This window comes from Leptonychotes weddellii, chromosome 9 (genome assembly GCF_054177405.1).
Source record: "Leptonychotes weddellii isolate Sample4059 chromosome 9, ASM5417740v2, whole genome shotgun sequence".
NCBI classification, from domain to species: Eukaryota; Metazoa; Chordata; class Mammalia; order Carnivora; family Phocidae; genus Leptonychotes; species Leptonychotes weddellii.
The window spans coordinates 107829892-107847432 of record NC_138377.1 but is presented as its reverse complement, the minus strand read 5'-3'; positions in this window follow the sequence as shown (position 1 = coordinate 107847432).

Genomic DNA, 17541 nt, shown 5'->3' with positions numbered 1-17541 from the left:
ACAGCGAGAGAGGGAACACAAGCAGGGGGAGTGGGAGAGGAAGAAGCAGGCTTCCCGCAGAGCAGGGAGCCTGATGCGGGGCTCGATGTGGGGCTCGATCCCAGGACTCTGGGATCATGACCTGAGCCAAAGGCAGACGCTTAACAACTGAGCCACCCAGGTGCCCCAGGAAAGAAGAAATATTGACCATTATTGAGCTCAGTGTTCAAAGCAAAGACTGTAAGAAGAGAATAATCACAAGGAAAGAGAGGAAAGTACAAGAGAAAAGCACAGGAGGAAAGCACAGGTATCAGTGAAAGAGGAAGCAAAAAGCATGAAGGTGGTCAATTAAGCCAAGAGCCCCAGAAAGACTAATAATAAACTAGGCATCTGGAAAGATTAATCTTTTTTTTTTCCCCTCTGGGAAGATTTTTAAATTGCAAATTCAATTTTTTTACTTGTTATGGATCTATTTACATTTTCTACTTCTTTTTGAGTTGGTCTTGTTAATTTATGTCTTTGTAGGAATTTATTCCTTTTGTCTGAATTGTGTAATTTGTTGGCATAAAGTTGTTTATAATATTCCCTTATAATAATTTATAATAATAATAGTAATAATAATTTCCTTTTCATTTCTGTAAATTCACCAGTGACTTCTCTTCTGTCTTACCAGGTTTTCCTAATTTTCCCTTATTTCTTGATCAGTTAAAGGGTTAGCAATATTTCAGTCTTTTCAATCTTTCAGTTAACTGATATTCTCTATTGTTTTTCTTTTGTCTATTTAATTGATTTCCTTTCTAATTTTTATTATTTCTTTCCTTCTTCTTGTTTTAGGTTTAGTTTTCTTCTTTTTCTAGTTTTAAATGCAAAAGTTTAGAAAATCAACTTACATTTTTCTTCTTTTCTAATACAGTAATTTAAAGCTATAAATTTCCCTGTAAGCACTGTTAGCTGTGTCCCATAAATTTTGAGATGCTATGGTTTCATTTTGTCTGATATTAATATAGCCACTCTAGCTCACCTATGGTTACCATCTACATAGTATCTTTTTCTATTCTTTTGTCTTTAACTTATGTGCATCTTTGGATCAAAACTATATTTTAGATCTTAATTTCTTTTTATCCAATCTAAAAATCTCTGACTTGATTGGAGTGTTCAATCCATTTATATTTAATGTATTTATTGATATGATTGGATTTACATCTGCCATTTTGCTATTTAATTTTTATTTCTCATATCTTTTTATTTCCTGTGTTGTTTCTTTACTGAATTTTTTTTTTTTTTGGCAGCAAGTAGGTACTTTCTATTTCACCATTTTAATTACTTCATTATCATTGTTTTCAGTATATTTTCAGTTTTATTTTATCAGTGGTTTTTCTGGTGATTACATTATGTATCTTAATTTATCACAACCAACTTCAGATCAATTTTCAGTTTTATTTTATCAGTGGTTTTTCTGGTGATTACATTATGTTTCTTAATTTATCACAACCAACTTCAGATCAATGCTAATGTAATTTAAGTATAATGTAGATATTTTCTTCCAATATTACCATTTATATTACACACACATATGTTAAAATTCAACAATCAATATAGAATTATATTTTTATGCAAATGTGTTTTAAATGAGAAGAAAAAAAGACATACTGTCATCTACATTTCCTTATGTAATTACCTGTACCAGTCCACTTTATTTCTTCATGTGGATTTAAGTCACTGTCTGATATCATTTCTTTTCAACCTGAAGGACTTTTTTAGTATTTCTAAGGAAGATCTTCTAGCAATGACTTCTGTCATTCTTTGTTTATCTGGAAGTGTCTTTAATTCATATTCATTTTTTTTTTTTTAAAGATTTTATTTATTTATTTGACAGAGAGAGACACAGCGAGAGAAGGAATACAAGCAGGGGGAGTGGAAGAGGGAGAAGCAGGCTTCCCGCTGAGCAGGGAGCCCAATGCGGGGCTCGATCCCAGGACCCTGGGATCATGACCTGAGCCGAAGGCAGACGCTTAACGACTGAGCCACCCAGGCGCCCCAATTCATATTCATTTTTGAAGGGTAGATTTGTTGAATACAGAATATTTGGTTGACTTTTTTTCTCTTTCAGCCCCTTGAATGTGTCATCTCACTGCTTTCTAGACTCCATTGTTTCTTATGAGAATTCTTATCAGAATAAGATATTGACTAATTGTAGTTTGCCTGTACTTTAACCATTTTTCTCTTGCTGCTGTGAAGATTTTCTATTTCAACAATTTGATATCATTTATCTAGGTGTGTATTTTTTCAGTTTATCTTACCTGAAGTTTGTTGAACTTAGATGTGAAGATTAATGTTTTCTTTAAATCAAATTTGGGATATTTTTAGCTATTGTTCCTTCAAATATTTTTATGCCCCTTTCAAGCCTCTTCTTTGAGGCTTTGTTCAATTTTTTGTTTTAATTCTCTCTGTCTTTAGGTTGGATAATCTCTACTGCCATATCTTCTGGTTTGCTTATTATTGCTTCTGTCAGCTCAAATGTGCTGTTGAATTCCTCTAGTAAATTTTTTGTTTCAATGACTGCACTTTTCAACTCTGAAATTTCTATTAGATTCTTTATAATTTCTGTATCTTTATTTATATTCTCTATTTGATAAGCCATCACACTTCTCCTGTATTCTTAAACATAGCTTCCTTTATTCTTTGAACATATTTGTAATAGTTGCTTTGGTGTCTTTGTCTGCTGAGTCTAACATCTGGACCCTCTAGGCAGCAGTTTGTATTAACCACTTTCTCTCCTGTATCTTGAGCACTTCCTTGTTTCTTTGCCTGTCTCCTGGTTTCTTGTTATTGTCACTGAAAACTGAACATTTTAGATGTAACAACACTGGATCCTGTTTCCATCTTCTCTTCCCAGAATTGCTGTTGTTCCTGTCCTATACACTTTTTTTTTTTAACTTGTTTACTGACTTGTCTGGACTAACTCTCTAGGTTGGTCTCCCCACACAATGGTATACAGTTGAAGAAGTCCTGCTCATTAAAAAAAAAAAAAAATCTTGTGTTTATTTGTTTGTTTGTTTTTTAAGCCAGGTTTCCCAGCTATTACCCTTGAATCAGCATCATTTAGTGATTATCCACTGATTAGCCAGAGTTTGTGCTTCAGCATCTTAGTATTTCTAAGGAAGATCTTCTAGCGATGACTTCTGTCATTCTTTGTTTATCTGGAAGTGTCTTTAATTCATATTCATTTTTGGTTGGGCTAGTGGTTCTGAGTCTAAGTTAGGGGACTACACTGAATGTTCAGGAACTCCACAAGTCTGCTGGGGCTCTGCCAGGCATTCTTATTTCTTCTTTGAGTACCACACCAGTTAGAGATGGGAGTCTAGTCAGGGCCCTTCCCAATTTTGTCTGATACATTTCTTGATAAATATTTTTGAAAACATGGCTGCCTAATCTTCCATGACATATTGTTTTTTAAATTTCTCTCTTAAGCTCAGTTTTCAATATTTTATTTTATTTTTTTAAAAGATTTTATTTATTTATTTGAGAGAGAGAGAGAAAGAACACAAGCAGGGAGAGTGGGAGAGGGAGAAGCAGACTCCCAGCTGAGCAGGGAGTCCGATGCAGGGCTTGATCCCAGAACTCTGGGATCATGACCTGAGTTGAAGGCAGACACTTCACCAACTGAGCCACCCAGGTGCCTCAGTTTTCAATATTTTAAATAATATTCAGACAGGCTTTTTTTTTTCTTAAAACTTGATTTGTGTTTGTCTTTTTCTTTTTTTAAGCCTGGATTCTTATAAATGTTTACTGATTTCTTGTGGTCAGTCTCAGGAAGCCATAATTCTGATGAAGCTCCTTCAGATGTATCCTCCTCCCCTCCCTCCCTCACCCTCAAAGTAAGTAAATAACTCAATCCTTCAGGTCCATGAGCCATAGCTTATACAACTCTTTTAGTATTTCTTACTACTCTACCCAGTATTATATTTGCTTATGTCTTACCCTCCCTAACCACACTATAATGCCCATGGAACAGAGGACCATCTCTTATATTTTTTTTTTTTTAAAGATTTTATTTATTTATTTGAGAGAGAGAGAGCATGAGAGGGGGGAGGGTCAGAGGGAGAAGCAGACTCCCCACCGAGCAGGGAGCCCGATGCGGGACTCGATCCCAGGACTCCAGGATCATGACCTGAGCCGAAGGCAGTTGCTTAACCAACTGAGCCACCCAGGCGCCCCATCTCTTATATTTCTAAGATTGCCTTATCTCTACCATAAAGTCTCACACATAGTAGGTACTTGATACATGTTCAGATAAATGGACACTTAGCTTGTTGGAAAAGCCATACTTGCTCTTGGCCTCCCATTCCTCATACGGGCCATAAGGCCCCATGTCTCTGAAGCCTTTTGTGTCTCTGACATTCTCCAGCTTACGTTTCTTGGGAACATTTGTGGGCTATTAGTCATCTTATGTAGAACAAGATATATCTGTCACTTCTCCTCTGCGAAACCCTCCCTCTAGCAAGATTTATTTTAAGAACTGTGTGAAAAGAGAAAACTTCACAGGCAACCCTGTGAAAATCTAGTCATTTATCAACATGTGGGATCAAGTGCCCTGAATGCCTGTCTGGCTGCCTCTGGTCCTGCCCACCTTGGTTCACCTCTGAGGTACGGTTCTCCTTGGTGGGCCGGCTGGTTCTGAGTCTGCCATGAAGCTGTGTGTCCAGCAGAACACCTTTGCTTCCCTTGCTCTTGGGGGCCCCTGGCCATGGTCAGGTGTAACTTCTCTTGAACAACATGGCCGAGGAGCATACATACCACCTCACTGAATCCTCAAGGTCACCTTATAAATCACTATGACCCCATGGTAGATGGGAAAACTGAGGGAATAACTACAATATGGTCAACCTAGGCTTTGAGCTCAGGCCATTTGTCTCCACATTCAAGGTTCTGTCTGTTAGACTGAGCTACTCTGAACAGCAAGATCCACTGACATTCTCTGGAAATAGCCGTGAAGAAGTTGGTGGTCTGCTACTGGCTGCAAGAAGCCTTCAGTGAGTTTGGAGTTGGTGGAGCCAAATAGCTTTAGGGCAAGAACCAGAGCTCTTTGAGGAGATGCAGGAGTAGGTTATCATCCAAACCTAGCTAGGGGCAGGCTCCTCCCCTATACACCACCCTGCCAAATGGAGAGAACGTGGCATGCTGGCACTCCATCACAGTTGGCCTGTTGCTCATCTTTGGCTATTGGTAATCTCTGATGCCCGGAACAGCTGGGGACCACTCGGCCTCAGTTTCCCTAGCTTGGAGCTGAGGTGTTTGGGCACAAGGAGCTCTCTACCTTGCCAAAGCTCTGAGGAGGTGAAGTTCTCTCTTCAATGCTGGAGTGAAACAGAAAAGCAGCAGGGTGGCTTCCTCCTCCATTCTCTGGGACAACACATGTTGGGTGAGAAATGCTGAGGGCTTGATTTGGAGCTGCCACGCACACAGCTCTACGGCTCCGTGCATCAGCTGGGAGCATTCACACTGCATCCTACTGAACACCCCCATCAGGAGTTTCTATAGCAACTTTCCAAGAGGAATTTCCAGGGCTCACAGATTCTGTCACAGTAACCCAGTGAGGGAAGAAAGTGTGGGGTGCATGAGGAGGTGGCAAAGGATCCATATACACAGGCAGAGGCCTGGAGAGGAGAGCGAGGTGTTATCCGCAGAAAGCAATAAAGCTGAGTGGTCAGGAGCTCAGGGATCGCAACCCATCTGCACCAGCTCCTTAACAGCAAGCAGTTCACAAGTTTTCCTTAAGCATCTGGCTTTAGATAATAAAACAAGTCTCAAAGTGGTCCTGAGGATTAACTGAGGGAGCACCTTAGGCTTTTAATTTGATCTTTCCTGAGAATTAGGGCAGGACAAGCCAGGAGTTTGATTCCAGTGGAGGGCTGCCTGTGGGTGTCTGTAGAATAGAAATGAAATTATGCAAGCAGATGGCTTGCTGAAGAGACAAAAATATGGAGATAAAAGCATTCTAGCTATGGAGATGCTAATTTTTTTGACTTTTAATAATGACACAATTTCGGATATCAAAGGTGTCTTCTAGCTTTTAGATATGTTAAGACCCACCCCTGCATAAATCCTTTCAACTGCCCCAATTCATGCATAAGCATGTGAAGGCGGAGAATCAGACCACATGCCTCTTAACATGCAAACATTGAAGATTAGCACTTTAATCCAGCAGTGCATTCGTATTGCAGACTTACTACATACCCAGTGCTGGTAGTGTACTCTCTGAGGAGTAGGGAATAAATACACAGAGAGCTCTGCCTTTCAATTCATAGTAACCAGAAGGGGAGATAGGGCACATTCAACCACAACAGGAGTGCCAGCCTTGTCTAGAAGAAGACAGAAGTGTCTCTGGACCCCAGGAAGGCTTCCTGGGGGCAGGGGGTTTCAGCTGTTTACTGTGGAGGCAGAGCTGAGTCTGAAGATGGGCCCCTGGAGGAGTGCAAATCAAACTCAAGATCACAAGAGCACAGGAGTTTGACAAGTTGAGGACAGTGGAGGGTGGAAGTTCAGCCGTGGGCTGACCCCTTCTGCAGGCACTCCCTCTGAGCCATTACCAGTAAGCCCCTGACCTGCAGATCTCATCTTTTCTCCCTAGTAGAGGGTAATATTACCTCCTTTATAGGCTTCTATGGGATTATTTAAGTCAAGAATTCAACCCAGTTCCTGGCACACAGCATGTACTTAGGTTATAAGAAAAGCAATAAAAAGTAAAAACCGCAGAAGTTGATAGGAAGAAATAATCCTGTGTTATAATATTTGGAGATAAAGCTAAAGAGAGTATGTGAATGAGGGTGTTTGGATGACTTCTCTGCTTTGAGACATTTCTCTAATTCTCTAATAAAGCTTCATTTCTCAGCTCCCTCAGCCCCACCATATACTATTCTGCCCTGAGACAACCAGCACATGATGCACTTGGAGCCCTTCCTGAGGACTGACATCAAAGCAATTTTTTTTTCCCCACAGTAAGAAGTGCTAGGTAAGAGGCCCATTCTTTGTAGGCAGATAAGTGAGACTATCTCCTTATCCCCTCAGCCTGCTATGGATCATTTACCTAAGTAGGCATTGGGGAAAATACAAGGAGAGGATGAATTCTATCTTTGAGGGGTCCAGTATTGGATCAGACATGAAGGTATTGATCAGAGGGGTTGCAGAGGTTGTACACTATGGTCCAGATAGCATAAATGAGGCCAGCCTATTGCTGCTTCATCCCATTGGGATCCCTTTGAACAACACCATGCCTCTTCCCTAATGGCAGACACCCATCATGCTCCTTCAGGAGATTTCCCCCAGACTCCTGCTTCTGCTCTGTTCCTATTTCAAAGAACATCCCCCATGGTGGCCCTCAGCCCAGGCTGACAAGTATAAGAGTGTGAAACCCAGCAAACATCTCCACATAGGATTACTTTGAGGCATAATGTACATTCCAGTTTCCTTTGTTAAAGAAAAAAGTATTCGTGACACTTCTTAAAATGGTGAGGCAGGGGGCGCCTGGGTGGGTCAGTTGGTTAAGCATCTGCCTTAGGCTCAGGTCACGATCCCGGGGTCCTGGGATCAAGCCCTGCATCAGGCTCCTTGCTCAGTGGGAAGCCTGCTTCTCTATCTTCCTCCTGCTACCCCTGCTTGTGTTCTCTCTCTCTCTGTGTCAAATAAATGAATAATCTTAAAAAAAAATGGCAGAGCAGACTATTCAGGGGGACTATTGTGATAAGTATAGTGGCCAATGGGGTTTTGCAGTAGGGGAGAGAGGTGGGGGCTCAACTCCAAACATGAGGAAAAGTGGGAATTTATAGCCAAGGAGTAGGGTGGGGGTCACTGGATAGAAAATTGCTAAGAGAAAACATCAAAGGTAAAGAGGATTCTGGCTAAACTGACTTGACAGGATTCTTGCTGAAGACAGGATTCAGACTGATCAGACATCACCTGGGAGATGGTGGTGAATGAAGAACCTGATCACAAACTGAGGGTGATCAGGTATCAAGGGTAGGGGATTCTGACTAAGCCACTCAGTAGGATTCTTGCTAAAATTGGTTGAGCAAAGTTGGGGCCTAGTTGGGCAGAGGACTCAGAGGAGCTTGATTCAAATTTGGCCAGGTAAGGACTCTTGGTTACCCTGTGGGATCAAATCTGAAACTACTTTCTGTGGGACTTTGCCTGAAATGTTACCCTTGCTCAGCCCATCCTGTTCCCTGCCCTGCTTTTCCACCCTGGCTTCTGGTAGCATTTTTTTTTTCACAAATCTCTTTTACAGAATCTGTCACCCCAGAGTCTGCTCCTGGAGAATGCAACCAAATGCAGTTGGCATGGAAGTGTCCCGGGATGCAGAATTCTAAGGATAGGATTCTGAGGTTGGATCCCATCACTGGGAGTGGATGGTGTGTTGATGGCTGTGATTAACCTGAGGTGAATTGGGACAAGGTACAGTTGGAAAAGGATGGTTGGTGTGTGCAGTAACTCTGGTATTTGGGAAACAGGGGAATGGTGACCAGAGGGACCATGAAATTGGCTGATCGGTGCTGGTGCTTTGGATGTATCAAAAAGAAAAAACAAACTTAAGTCAGCCGATTACTGACTTAAGGCACTTAAGGTAGCTCCAATCGTAGCTGGGACAGATGTGGTACTCTTACTAGGATAGATCAACATAGGTTCGATGTATGGTATGCAGCTCTTGATCTGGAAAGTGCAACCTTTTAACAAAATAGACAATTTTAAAAAATTTTTTATTTAAATTCAGTTAGCAAACATATAGTACATCATTAGTTTCAGATGTAGTATTCAATAATATATCAGTTGCATATAACACCCAGTGCTCATCACATCACCTGCCCTCCTTATTGCCCATCACCCAATTACACCATCCCCCCACCTACCACCCCTCCAGCAACCCTCAGTTTGTTTCCTATAGTTAAAAGTCTCTCATGGTTTTTCTCCCTCTCTGATGACTTCTCATTCAATTTTCCCTGCCTTCCCCTATGATCCTCTGTGCTGTTCTTATATTCCACATATGAGTGAAATCATATGATAATTATCTTTCTCTGACTCATTTCACTCAGCATAATACCCTCCAGTTCCATCCATGTCGATGTAAATTGTAAGTATTCATCCTTTCTGATGGCTAATATTCCATTGTATATATATACCTCATCTTCTTTATCCATTTGTCTGTCAATAGACATCTCGGCTCCTTCCACAGTTTGGCTATTGTGGACATTACTGCTATGAACATTGGGGTGCAGGTGCCCCTTCGGATCACTACATTTGTATCTTTGGGGTAAATACCTAGTAGTGCAATTACTGGTTTGTAGAGTAGCTCTATAAAATACAGACTATTTTTAGAGCAGTTTTGGGGTCACAGCAAAATTGAGGGGAAAGTACAGAGATTTCCCCTATACACCCTCCCAGCCAGCCTCCTCAACTGTGAACATCCCACACCAGGGTGCCAGTTGGAGTGAATATAGTCACTTAACCTTTTTTTTTTTACATCCTCTTACCCTCTTTCATTTATATATAATTGTCTTAAATGTTTCCTTTTATACATTTAAAACCATATAAGACAGTGTTATAGAGAGTGGCACATTTTTGCTTCTCCTGTCAAACATAATTTAGAAACTCAATAGAAGAAAGAAGGTGTATGTATTTACCCTTGTTTTTTTGTTGTTGTTGTTGTTTTTTACTCTTTCCATTGTTCTTTCTTTTCTGATGTCCCAAGATTCTTTCTTTTAACATTTTCTTTCTGTTTAGAGAACATATTTTAGTCATCCTTTTAGGGAAAGTGTGCTTTTGAAAAATTCCCTTAAATTTTCTTTATCTGAGAATGTCTTGATTTATCTCTCACTTCTAAAAGTTATTTTCACTGGGTATAGAAATATAGATTAACTACTTTTTTTTTTAACTTGAAAAATGTACCACTTCCTTCTGGTTTCTAATGTTTCTGATGAAAAACCTAGCCATTCAATTTTTTTTTCCCTTGTAGGTAATGTGTTGTTTCTCTCTGGCTGCTTTTAAGATTTTATTCTTTGTCTTTAGTTTTCAGAAGCCTGACTATGATGCATTTTTTTTTAAATTATTATTATTATTATTTTTTAAGATTTTATTTATTTATTCATGAGAGATAGAGAGAGAGAGAGGCAGAGGCAGAGGGAGAAGCAGGCTCCCCACGGAGCAGGGAGCCCAATGCGGGACTCGATCCCAGGACCCTGGGATCATGACCTGAGCTGAAGGCAGACGCTTAACCGACTGAGCCACCCAGGCATCCCTATGATGCATCTTAATGTGCATTTTTTTGAGTTTCAAGTTTGAGGTTCTCTCAACTTCTTGAATCTGTGTATTTATGTCTTCTACCAACTTCCAAAAATTTTTATCCATAATTCTTTGAGTTATTTTTGAGTTCCACTATTTTCCTTCTTTTCTCTCAGTACTGCAATGACATAAATATTAGATTTTTGTTATGGTCCCACAACTCTGTGAGGTTTTGATCACCTTTTTTCTTTAAAGATTTTATTTATTTATTTGACAGAGAGAGACACAGCTAGAGAGGGAACACAAGCAGGGTGAGTGGGAGAGGGAGAAGCAGGCTTCCTGTGGAGCAGGGAGCCCAATGCGGGGCTCGATCCCAGGACCCTGGGATGATGACCTGAGCCGAAGGCAGATGCTTAATGACTGAGCCACCCAGGCGCCCCGAGAGTCTAAGTCTTATCTAAACCCTCTCTTTTAGATGGCTTCGATTGACATGCCTTTGGTAGGGGAACAGCAAGGATTTGCCTTGCTGCAGCTAGTATATATAAGTCCAGGTCCCTTACTTGGCCTCTGTTAACAGTCAAGTGGGGAAGAGATTCTTCATCACTGCAGGTGGATTGGCTCAGTAGCTTCCACTGAAATCATCCTGGTTGGTAAGGATGAGTGCCTCATCACTGTTCCTGATGTGGCCCCCACTGACACCAGTGGGGAGTGACTTTCTTATGCCTGGGTGTTGGTGAAAGTTTTGACTCTCTACCAAGCATCCTCTTAGGCACCTCAGGGTGGGTGGACACCTCATCACTACCAGATGGGAGTGGAAATCCAGGCTTTCCACATGCCCCCCACTGGCCCCACAAAGGGAGAGGCACTCATTGTTCCCTCGAGATGAAACATCCAACTCCCTACCCTGCCCTTCTGACACCAGCCTGGTGTTGGGAAGGAGGATTTGGCACCTCATTCAGCTTGGTGAGAGTGGAAGTCTGGATTTCCTCCTCAGCCTTTACTGGTGTAGATGTGGTAAGGCCACAGCCTCTTCTGCTCTATATGTCTGAAATTGAGTGATTGTTGTCTTAAAGTTTTCTTTCTGGCTGGTTCTTTCCTGAACCTTTGGCTAGAGAGAAGCCTTTTGTTGTATTTTTTTTTCTTTCTTCACCCTTTGGTGTTTCTGGGTTGCCAGCTTCATTATCTCCAAGCCTTGGATATACAGCATAAAGAAATCCCAGCAAATTCACGACCATATTGTTTTCTTAGTCCTGATATTCCTAATACATCTGCCTTCTCTCCACCTTTCAAAGCCTTCTAATGTTTGTTGACACAAAATGTCCAGGGTTGGGGTGCCTGGGTGGCTCAGTCGGTTAAGCATCTGCCTTTGGCTCAGGTCATGATCCCAGGGTCCTGGGATTGAGCCCCACGTCAGGCTCCCTGCTCAGTGGGGAGCCTGCTTCTCCCTCTCCCTCTGCCTGCCGCTCTGCCTACTTGTGCTCTCTCTCTATCTCTCTGTCAAATAAATAAATAAAATCTTTAAAAAAATGTCCAGGGTTTTTTGTTGTACTTAGTGGAAAAAATTTGGAAAAGTACATCTACACCATCTTCCCAGAGGCAGGGTCTCAGGAAGATGTTTAAAAAACATTTTATCCAGTTTTATAGAAACTTTTCCATGTAAGTATTGATCAGAAAATTACTTAGTCCATTATTACCAACAGAACTTGCAACCATTACTGTTTTTACACCATTTTATAAAGTGGTTTTTATCCTTTATTCATTTTTAGAGATGTGGGATTGGAGAAGGGTTATAACATGTATTCAACCAGTGATCATGAAAGGGAAGTCTTTATTCAGCATATACTGAATATTTTAGGAATTGAAGATCTAACAATGACTATGAAAGAATTATTACATCTAGGAACTTACAATCTAGGGGGTGGTTACTGACCACAGTTAAAGTGACAAAGGAGAATGTGACTTCTCCCTGAACAGCTCTGCACTCAGAAAGAACACCTAAACAATTCTTGGGAGTAATGGAAATTCTCCTGGGTGTATTAGTCAGATTTCTTCAGGGAAACAGAACCAATGAGAGATTCTATCTATATCCATATCACCTATCTATATCAACTATATCATAAAGAATTGGCTCACACAATTATGAAGGCTGATAAGTCACAAGAGCTACAGTGGGCAAGCTGGAGACACAGATGAGTTGACGGCATTGTTCCAAGAGCTAATGTTACAATTCAAGTCTGAAGACAGGAGAAAGGCTGATGTCCCAGGTGAAGGCAGTCAGGCAAGAGGAGTTCCCTCCTACTAGAGGGAGGGTCAATATTTTTCTTCTATTCAGGCCTTTAACTAATTAGATGAGGCCCACATTAGGGAGGACAATCTGCTTTAATCAGTCTACCAATTCAAATGTTAACCTGTCAGAAACATCCTCAAAGACTGACCCAAAATATTGTTTGACCAAATATTTGGACACTTCGTGGCTCAGTGAGAATGACACTATATTAACCATCAGAGCAGGTAAAGTCTCTCTGAAACAAAGACAAAAGTGGAGAAAAGCTGAAGGCCAACGGGAGTGGAGAAGGAAGAACTAATGCAAATAACCTGAAGGCAAAGTGAACCCAGTCTACTAGGTGAGAAGAACATATAGTGGTTTGAGTAGTACTCCCAAAATTCATGTTTACTCAGAAACTCAGAATGTGACCATATTTGGAAATAGGGCCTCTAAAGACGTAATCAGTTATGAAGAGGTCATACTGCATTAGGTTGGTCTCTAAATTCACTGACTGGTGTCCTTCCTTCTATGGAGAGAGGGCTGTGGAGACTCACAGACACAGAGTGAAGGAGGCATGTGAAGATTGGGCAGAGATAGGAGAGGTACAGCTACAAACCAAGGAAAGTCGAGCATGGCCAGAAACCACCATGCATAGGAGAGAAGCCTGGAACAGGTTCTCCCTCAGAGCCAACCCTGCTGACACTTTGATTTCAGACTTCTGGCCTCCTGAACTGAGATAATAAATTTCTATTGTTTTAAGCCACACTGTTTGTGGCAATTCATTACGGCAGCCCTGGGAAACTAACACAGCAGGTATTTTTGAATGACTTGAGCATAAAGTGCACAGGGAGTCAGGGAGATGGAGATGGATATTAGGACAGAAAGACCACAAATGGCCTCAGGAGCCGCAGAAGGATGTTTAGTCTTTACTCTGAGACTCAAAGGAAGCAGATAAATGAATTCCAATAAAAGAGTAAAACAATAAGATTTATGTTTTATAAAGATCCTTCTAAGGCTGTTGAGCACCTGAGACTAGAAGTTGGATGCCCAGTAAGAAGGCTACTGTGGTTTAACTGGTTAGAGATGTTGGTAGCCAGAATTTTGCAGCATAAGTAAGAATACAGATCTGTAAATGGACCAGGAGACAAAATAGAACTTAAAACAGCAAGTTTGGATGGGTGATATTAAAAATAAGGCCAGTTTCCTGGCTTGGGAAATTCTTTTGATGGTGGTGCCATCTACTCTTTCTTAATCCTTCTTCTTCATACATCCTCTCCTGTCCTTTTTCCTTAGTTATTTACAATACTTATTCAGCATCAAATATGTTTTTGAATGTTAAAGGGACCTGGAGAAGCCTGGAAACCACAAAGGCTTTGCATCCCAAGAACTCCCTGTCTTCTGAGGCAGAAATTGTGAAAAATCACAATATCAGATCACAAGATCTCTCATAGCGGGGGGTCACAAGACTACAAGTGAGGATGTGTCCAACATTTAGTGCAGGACAGGGCTGGGTGACAGAAACCAAAAAAGGAACATCTGAACAATGAAATAAAAGATGTATCATGAAGATCATTTTTTTAAGAGGGAAAGAGAGAGAGTAGTGGGGAGGGGCAGAGGGAGAGGGAGAGAGAGAATCTTAAGTAGGCTCCACAGCCAACATAAATCCAGATGCAGGGATTGATCTCATGACCCTGAGATCATGACCTGAGCCAAAATCAAGAGTTGGATGCTTAACCAACTGAGCCACCCAGGTGCCCTGAAACTCATTCTTAATGATGAGAGACTGAGTGCTTTATCCCTGAGATTGGGTAAAAGGCAAGGATGTCCGCTCTCACAACTTCTACTTAGCATTGTATTAGAAGTCTTAGCCAGTGCAAGAAGGCAAGAAAAAGAACTACAAGCAAATATATTGAAAAGGAAGAAATACAGCTGTCTGAGTTTGTAGATGACACAGTTACCTATGTTGAAAATTCCAAAGAATATACAAAAGTACTCCTAGAACTGATGAATTTAGAAAATTATTTTTAAACCAAGGCAATATGTGCTGTTTTTGACTTCGGAAAATTTACATAGTACTCCAACATATGAATATCCTGTGAACTGCAAAAAACTAAATACATTTATAGCCGTGTTATTGGTCACCAAAATGGAAAGGGGAAACAAACTTTACAATTGTGAGAACGTGCAGATGTTCTTATTCTGGCAATATTGACCCAGATGACCATTTAGTATCTGTCCCCTCAAATGCCTCACAACTCTGGAATGTCCATTGTGACAAATGTGTCAGCACGCAGCATTTCCTCACTTTCTGCTTTTTCTGGTGGACTGGGAGTAGGAAGCTGGTCATAGAAAATGTGCCCTCCCTCCCTTGTCTGACCAAAAACTTGCAGCAATCATATCTACTGCCAATCCAGCTATAGCCTTGGCCTCTGCCTCCAAGGCAGCCAACTGATTGACTTCAATAAGATCCAGTGTCAATAGTAAATACCCAAAATATAGGATACAAAGTCAATACACACAAACCTATCAGCCTTCTGCATTCCAGAAATGAAACAAAATAAAGCAAAACAAAACAACAACAAAATGATACCATTTAAAACCAGTTCAACAAAATAAAACAGTTATTATGACTAACAAAGCATGTATAGTATTTTCACATCAAAAACTACAAAACATTGATGAAAGAAGCAGGTAGACACACATAAATATTGCCAATTGACTTTTGATGACATTGCAATAAGAAATCAATGCAGAAGGATATTTTGAGCTGATTTATAGACAAAGGACACACTGTAAAATAGCAGAGAAAGGATAATCTTTTCATTAAATCATGTTGACTCAACTACATATTCATATAGAAAAAGTTAATCTTGACTCTTTAACCTCATATCATACACAAAAAACAACCCCAAATGGATTTTATATCTAAATGTGTAAGTAAAATAATAAGGCTTCTCAAAATAGCATAGAAGAATATGTTCATGACCTTATGGTAAGCAAAGATTTCTTTAAAAAAACACCACAAAGAAAATTAAGGAATTTTTAATTTATCAAAATCAACAACCTCAATTCCATTAAAAAGCCTATATGAAGCAGAAATGTTAGAATATAAGAAGATATTTGCAATACATATAAGAATCTAAAATTTATAAAGAACTTTTACAGATTAATTGGTAAAGGATAGAAAATCTAATTTTTTAAAAAGTAGACAATAGGCTTGAATAGGCACTTCATTGAAAAGCCTATCCAAATGCCTCAAAAACATAAGAGAAGGTGATCAGTTTTATTAATTGACAGGGAAATGCAAATTAAAACCATAAGAAGATACCACTACTTCCCCCACCTCAAAATGGTTGAGTGTGGAGGTTGTGTTGAAATCTCTCACACACACATTTAGGAATGTTACTCTTTGGCAGTATCCACTAGACCTAATCAAGCAGTTACACTTGCGGGTATATATACCCCCCACAAATGCATTAAGAGATGTTCATACAAATGTTTGTAGCAGAATTACTCATAATAACTGAACACTGGAAATAATCCATATATCCAATGGTAAAACAAGTAAATACATTCTGGTGAAGTCATATAATAAAATATTTTAATTTTTTTTTTTTTAAAGATTTTGTTTATTTGACAGAGAGAGACACTGTGAGAGAGTGAACACAGCAGGGGGAGTGGGAGAGGGAGAAGCAGGCTTCCCGCGGAGCAGGGAGCCCGATGCGGGGCTCGATTCCAGGACCCTGGGATCATGACCTGAGCTGAAGACAGATGCTTAACGACTGAGCCACCCAGGTGCCCCAATGAAATACTTTAAATCCACGAAAAATCATAAACTGCCATATACAACTATGTGGATGAGTCTCCCAAATGTAATGTTGATAAAAAGAATCCAGACACAAAAAGCATATACTATATGATTTTATTTATATAAAATTCAAAACAGATAACAGTAATCCTTAGGGGCAGACTAGAGATGGATACCTTTGTAGGGTGGGATGAGGCATTGGGGTTGGGTACCAGAAGAGCCTCTGGTGTGTTGGTAATGTTGTATTTCTTCAACTGTGTGTTGATTACCTGAAAATGTTCAATTTGTGAAAACTCTTTGAGCTGTAAGTTGGATTTGTGTGTTTTTCTGTATGCATTTTATTCTGCAATAAAGAGCTTATCTAAAATGTATTATATTCTGATTTTTTAAAGTACAAGAATTACACAAATTACATATTAAAAGCTCTCTTCCTCACGACCAGCCCCACCCTACCTCATTCCATAGGCATAGCCAAACTGGTCTCAGCATGGTAAGAAATCCCAGGGATTTAGGGACCTCAGAATTTCCCAGGTAAATATGAAGCACTTTGAATAAGGTTCATTGTTGTGTTTAAAATCAATACTAGGAAAATTTATCTTTTTGGTTGCTATTTTAATTGAATATTTAAAAATTATATTTCTGGTTCTGCTTGATTTGGTGATTTTTCCAGTTATTTTAGTTTTTTTTTTTTTAAACTACTTTGGATTTTTTAAATATCCCAAAATAACATAAGCTAATGGCAACAAATCAAAGTACAAATGTTTAAAAAGAAGAAGCTAATAATTCCCTCTTCCTTTCCCTTCCCACTCTTGTGTGTAGTTACCCATACTTTTCTCTATTCCCAAACAAGCAAAATATATATATATATTTATAGCCCTCTCCCCCAATTTTTTACACAAACGGGATTAAATCAACTACTTACACTTCAACTCGCTTTTCTGCTCAATTAGGGTATGGTAAGTACATATAGAATTAATTTATTTCAGTAGAATAGTATTCTATAACGTGGCAGATTAGAGAATGTTACAAATGCTCTACTAATCCTTTCACTGAGTGAGGAAATCTAACGTCTCTCTCCTTAGCATCAGGCTAGACTTGCTGACTTGCCTATCAGTCGATTGAGGCAAAGGTCAAGCTCTTGATCTCTTGGAACTCTGGCGCCTTGCTGTAAGGAAGGCCAAACAATTCTATGGAGAGACTCATGGGAAGATCCGAT